The sequence below is a fragment of the Mizuhopecten yessoensis genome, unplaced genomic scaffold, assembly GCF_002113885.1.
Source record: "Mizuhopecten yessoensis strain PY_sf001 unplaced genomic scaffold, ASM211388v2 scaffold716053, whole genome shotgun sequence".
Taxonomy (NCBI): domain Eukaryota; kingdom Metazoa; phylum Mollusca; class Bivalvia; order Pectinida; family Pectinidae; genus Mizuhopecten; species Mizuhopecten yessoensis.
This window is the reverse complement of record NW_018479924.1, coordinates 104325-110732: the sequence shown is the minus strand read 5'-3', so window position 1 is coordinate 110732 and position 6408 is coordinate 104325. Positions and strand designations below refer to the sequence as shown.

The following is a 6408-nucleotide window of genomic DNA, read 5'->3' as shown; positions in this document are numbered from 1 at the left end:
TATATATTTAAAGAAAAATGACATATTTTTTTCAGGTATATAGAACAAAATACCTAAGTTTTGTTGAAATAAACGACATATTTCACATGAAATTCTGACTTTGTTGTGATCGCGGGTGTTTTGTTTACTCCCGTACCCGTGCTAAGGGGACATCACTCCATCAAGACTCGTGCTAAATATGCATATCTGAAAGCAACGATCGAATATTTATCTAATATCGACAAAACTCCTTTCTGAAGACACGCGGGGGTGAAAACTTGCGCTAGGTTTTGAGACTTTCGAAAGAAAGCAAAACTGTGTGTCTTCATACCTTGTATAAAAATAATCTGGTCTTGACAAAGGCTCACATGAATATCATTACCAATGACTGCTAATGAAGAAAACATGGATCACATGCAGATTCAGTGGAAAAACAAGGATTTCGCATACTTAATTCAGGATGTTGTTTACATCTCGCCATGATGGACATTCTGTGAAAACAATCTGTGAATCCGAAAATCTTTGCGAAACATCAATAAAACTGATATTGCTGTCTCAAAATGACAATATTACATGTAATGTAACAACAATTGCAGCATAAAAGTATGTGATCTTGAACTTAAATGTCCAAAAATGATAGAACTAAAACACATGTAGTTCTTCAGAAGCGGGGTATAAACGATAGCACAGGTGTTGCTGGGCACATCCGGTAAGCTAGCCAAGGACAGTCCGTTAGCAAGTAAGTATGATTTACACATAAATATTACTATTATGTTCAAGATTAAATATTAAGCAATACATGCTGCATTTATTATCACTGAGCTAGTCAATCACAGGTTGTCAGTTTCTTATCACTCCTATAATACTTGTTATGATGTGTTTGCCCCGTATTGAACGTGTCAGATCTGCATTTTCTCACATGGTTTTTAATGTTTGACACATTTCTTTCCATGTATGTTTGTATCATTATTTGATATATTGCCATTTTAATTTATTCCCGAAAAATAGCATGTGTTATGTATTGTTAACACTCTGTCATTAACCCGAGTATAAAAGAGCATGTGTGAAAGAGAAAAAGTCAAGTTTTAAAGTTTAATTTAGCAACTGAAAGGCATTTTGAAGAAATGTACATGTGTATGTATATAATTTTGTTTTCAGTTTGTACCCCAAGTGATCTCCTGTGGTAACAGAAATTCATGTGTTAGGAATGACACTGTTAGGAAACCTATGAGAACTAGGAACAATAAAGATGACAAATACTACGCTGTCTAAGGCAACAGGATCAGGTAAACATAAGTTGATTGGTTGAGCGGTAAATAAATATTCATTCGCAAACTGTTGCATAGACAATTAATTCAATTTGTCATTTAATCTGTTATATTGATTCTACAACCAAAATATACCTTTACATAGGATTTTCATTCAGACAAATTGAAACAAGCAAATAACACACTGTTCTTTAGTAAATAAAGTATCAAGTAAAGTATGAACAAGTGTAATTTTTATGAAATTGAGTAACTGACTGAATCATAATATTAAATTTCACATTTAAAATTTACATTTTGTAATTGGTGCAAAAAATTCTTCAGAATTGTATGTTTCAAAACATATATTACTCAACAATTTGGCATGCTTTTGAAACTGTTTATAATTATATGCTACAAAGCAGTGGATAAATTCATGCAATGTATAATTTTAAAAACTATTTTCAGGTGAAAAAAGTGAACTTCCAGCTCAAAGTGTTCCCACATCAAGAAGGCGTCAATTGCAAGTTAAAGATGCAACAATGACAGAACAGGTACACAGTTATAAAATTTCTGTTTAATGTTAACTGGACTCACTCAGTTTTCATGACACAGAAATAAACATGATAAACACATCGACATGTGCCATACCCAGAGGTTAGCCCCCGTCTGTACCTGTGCTTTCTGTTCTGGTTCACCCAGTTGAAACAGTTGATGCTGATCAAAGCAAAACCCTGTGGTCAGCTTTGAATTTTAACAATCAATTCTTGCAAAGTTTGCATCTGGCCAGCCACTGTTTATTTCAAAGTACATTGTAATTGAAGTCTCTATACATGTATTACAACATATGCCAAGTCAACCACTAAAATATTTCAGCCCTAAAATAGCTGATATAAGGAATCAATAGTGTAAATCCTGTTTTTCAGTACATTGGTGTGACAATATTGTGAATGTCTCTTATAATTACTGGACCATGTCTCAAGGAAGTTGTTTTTGTTGAGGAAAGTGTCGCAACAGTAATTGCTTATTAGTAACATCAGTAAAAATGCTTGTACTCTTTCAAACTTGCTTCTCAGATTGGTGGTCCAAAAACTTTTACCATGGATTTTATATGTTAAAGGTTGTACATTCATGTTTCTATGACGGATGAAGGGATACTAAAAACAATGTTATTAATTTTCCATTAAAAACACAAGTTTCAGTTGTGTCATTTAACTCTCTATTTTTCACTAGGTGACTTGAATAAAGACAAATGGCTAGAAGGCTATAGCTATGTCCTGGAATACGTAACAGGAAAAGATGAGGAATATGGTGTAATGGTATCGTCCGTATCGAGCCCTTCTATACTATACTAGTGTGTGTAATCGAACGCACCTTTACTTTGTTGTGTGTAGATGGGGCCATGCATGATGTAAAATACAAAGGAAAAAAGCAAAAACCATGGTGCATAATCTACAGCAAGACCTACATAATGGTGATCTTCAATTTGGGGATATTTAGGTGAGTTCATGGAATTAATCTGAATATAGTAATTTCCATATTGACTAAAGTAAAAGGATTGTGTCATTGTATGAATAATGACGTTCATTGCATACTTCCTACATGTCCAACATTGTCATTTAATCTGTGAATATCATTGTATTCATATAATTTATTGATATCAACTTAGTACAAGTAAGTGTATGATCTATGCTATAACTGAAGTATTCTTAGCTGTTATTTTAAGGTAAAACAGCATTTTATTTGTGTTGATCAGGCAATCCCATCTGTGTATCCAAACCACTCTGCAATTTATCCGAGCCTGCTGACCTAACCAGTACGATGCTGAGTAACCCCTCATACCAGCCATGCATTAACACATCATACCACCTAACATGTAAGACCTGCCAACAGTCCCGATGCAGCAGACCAGCTGACTTGTGTCTGGACATATGCTCGTGTGTCTACGGAGATTTGCTCCCGTTGTTGAACATGANCAACTGAAAGGCATTTTGAAGAAATGTACATGTGTATGTATATAATTTTGTTTTCAGTTTGTACCCCAAGTGATCTCCTGTGGTAACAGAAATTCATGTGTTAGGAATGACACTGTTAGGAAACCTATGAGAACTAGGAACAATAAAGATGACAAATACTACGCTGTCTAAGGCAACAGGATCAGGTAAACATAAGTTGATTGGTTGAGCGGTAAATAAATATTCATTCGCAAACTGTTGCATAGACAATTAATTCAATTTGTCATTTAATCTGTTATATTGATTCTACAACCAAAATATACCTTTACATAGGATTTTCATTCAGACAAATTGAAACAAGCAAATAACACACTGTTCTTTAGTAAATAAAGTATCAAGTAAAGTATGAACAAGTGTAATTTTTATGAAATTGAGTAACTGACTGAATCATAATATTAAATTTCACATTTAAAATTTACATTTTGTAATTGGTGCAAAAAATTCTTCAGAATTGTATGTTTCAAAACATATATTACTCAACAATTTGGCATGCTTTTGAAACTGTTTATAATTATATGCTACAAAGCAGTGGATAAATTCATGCAATGTATAATTTTAAAAACTATTTTCAGGTGAAAAAAGTGAACTTCCAGCTCAAAGTGTTCCCACATCAAGAAGGCGTCAATTGCAAGTTAAAGATGCAACAATGACAGAACAGGTACACAGTTATAAAATTTCTGTTTAATGTTAACTGGACTCACTCAGTTTTCATGACACAGAAATAAACATGATAAACACATCGACATGTGCCATACCCAGAGGTTAGTCCCCGTCTGTACCTGTGCTTTCTGTTCTGGTTCACCCAGTTGAAACAGTTGATGCTGATCAAAGCAAAACCATGTGGTCAGCTTTGAATTTTAACAATCAATTCTTGCAAAGTTTGCATCTGGCCAGCCACTGTTTATTTCAAAGTACATTGTAATTGAAGTCTCTATACATGTATTACAACATATGCCAAGTCAACCACTAAAATATTTCAGCCCTAAAATAGCTGATATAAGGAATCAATAGTGTAAATCCTGTTTTTCAGTACATTGGTGTGACAATATTGTGAATGTCTCTTATAATTACTGGACCATGTCTCAAGGAAGTTGTTTTTGTTGAGGAAAGTGTCGCAACAGTAATTGCTTATTAGTAACATCAGTAAAAATGCTTGTACTCTTTCAAACTTGCTTCTCAGATTGGTGGTCCAAAAACTTTTACCATGGATTTTATATGTTAAAGGTTGTACATTCATGTTTCTATGACGGATGAAGGGATACTAAAAACAATGTTATTAATTTTCCATTAAAAACACAAGTTTCAGTTGTGTCATTTAACTCTCTATTTTTCACTAGGTGACTTGAATAAAGACAAATGGCTAGAAGGCTATAGCTATGTCCTGGAATACGTAACAGGAAAAGATGAGGAATATGGTGTAATGGTATCGTCCGTATCGAGCCCTTCTATACTATACTAGTGTGTGTAATCGAACGCACCTTTACTTTGTTGTGTGTAGATGGGGCCATGCATGATGTAAAATACAAAGGAAAAAAGCAAAAACCATGGTGCATAATCTACAGCAAGACCTACATAATGGTGATCTTCAATTTGGGGATATTTAGGTGAGTTCATGGAATTAATCTGAATATAGTAATTTCCATATTGACTAAAGTAAAAGGATTGTGTCATTGTATGAATAATGACGTTCATTGCATACTTCCTACATGTCCAACATTGTCATTTAATCTGTGAATATCATTGTATTCATATAATTTATTGATATCAACTTAGTACAAGTAAGTGTATGATCTATGCTATAACTGAAGTATTCTTAGCTGTTATTTTAAGGTAAAACAGCATTTTATTTGTGTTGATCAGGCAATCCCATCTGTGTATCCAAACCACTCTGCAATTTATCCGAGCCTGCTGACCTAACCAGTACGATGCTGAGTAACCCCTCATACCAGCCATGCATTAACACATCATACCACCTAACATGTAAGACCTGCCAACAGTCCCGATGCAGCAGACCAGCTGACTTGTGTCTGGACATATGCTCGTGTGTCTACGGAGATTTGCTCCCGTTGTTGAACATGATTCTAGAAAGCTGCTAGTTGTTCCGGAAATGTTGTTAAGGAGTCCGCTCATACTACATCAGGCTTCACGTGAAGAGGATGTGAATATGTGTTTGGAGTCTATTGAGTCTACCAGACATATTTCAGACAGGAAATTGGCCCAGATCCGCCAAGCGTCGCTAGAGGATCCGCATCTGCAGAAAGCACTCAGTCTCACATTGACAGGGTCGCCCGATCGTGAAATCAATTTAGATGAATTAGATGGTGTCGAATGATTTATTACTGCTACACCGACAAATGATCGTGATACCTGTCGCCATACCCTCACGGTCTTGTGTATGGAAATACTGAGCAACAGAAAACTCAACAATTAAAATGAAAATTCACAGCATTTAAATAATTTAACAAATAAATTTTAAGTACCTTCACAACAACTGCCTTGGTGAACCGGGAAAATACAACCGTTATTACAATAGGTTACCGGTATTAAGATACAAAAACAATACAGCTAGTATGCATAATTGCTGTACGTTACAGCACACAAGATCTGTATAAATGCTAAATTTGGGTTAATTATAAAGTGTTGTGATACTATCTTTTGTGAGAATATTTGTTCAATATTTTGCTCAAAAAGGGGGAGATGTGCTAGTATTCAAGGTAGTGTGTAAATCTGGGTTTGATTGATGCTATGAAGTACGTGCTTGTGTTGAGTATTATGTAATAACCGGATGTAATGAAAAACGTGATCATTTAATTAAATGGATTCAAAACTCCTGTGTTATGATTTGTAGAATATCACTTGCTTTGAAACTGAATTTCCTTAAAGTGGTTGTGGCTGTATATAACACTAGGGTAGCGTACCCGGTGTCAGTATAATGTGACATGATATAGATCGTGCTGCTACCGTGTCCAGGTTGTGACGTTGGCATGGCATGGCACTTAAGGTGGTCATTGAACGGCCTGAACAGCCGTATTAAAACTAGTCTATATACAAGCGTCCATCATCGATGTAGTCTATATACATATACAATTATCAACATTGTAAAAATGTTGAAATTTATAATGATATAAATATATAACAAATGGCAAGAGTTTCTTAGTATTACCTCTCTA

At 34.7% G+C, this 6408-nt stretch overlaps 2 long non-coding RNA genes across 2 annotated transcripts; both read left to right on the top strand.

Annotated features, from left to right (window-relative positions):
* Positions 1–635: 635 nt before the first annotated feature.
* LOC110441605 lies at positions 636–3040 on the top strand. Its single transcript, XR_002461887.1, has 5 exons — positions 636–718; positions 1138–1265; positions 1692–1777; positions 2457–2723; positions 2980–3040. It is a non-coding gene; the product is annotated as an uncharacterized LOC110441605 (long non-coding RNA).
* A 265-nt stretch (positions 3041–3305) lies between these two features.
* LOC110441606 lies at positions 3306–5159 on the top strand. The gene is made up of 4 exons (XR_002461888.1): positions 3306–3384; positions 3811–3896; positions 4576–4842; positions 5099–5159. It is a non-coding gene; the product is annotated as an uncharacterized LOC110441606 (long non-coding RNA).
* Positions 5160–6408: the final 1249 nt, after the last annotated feature.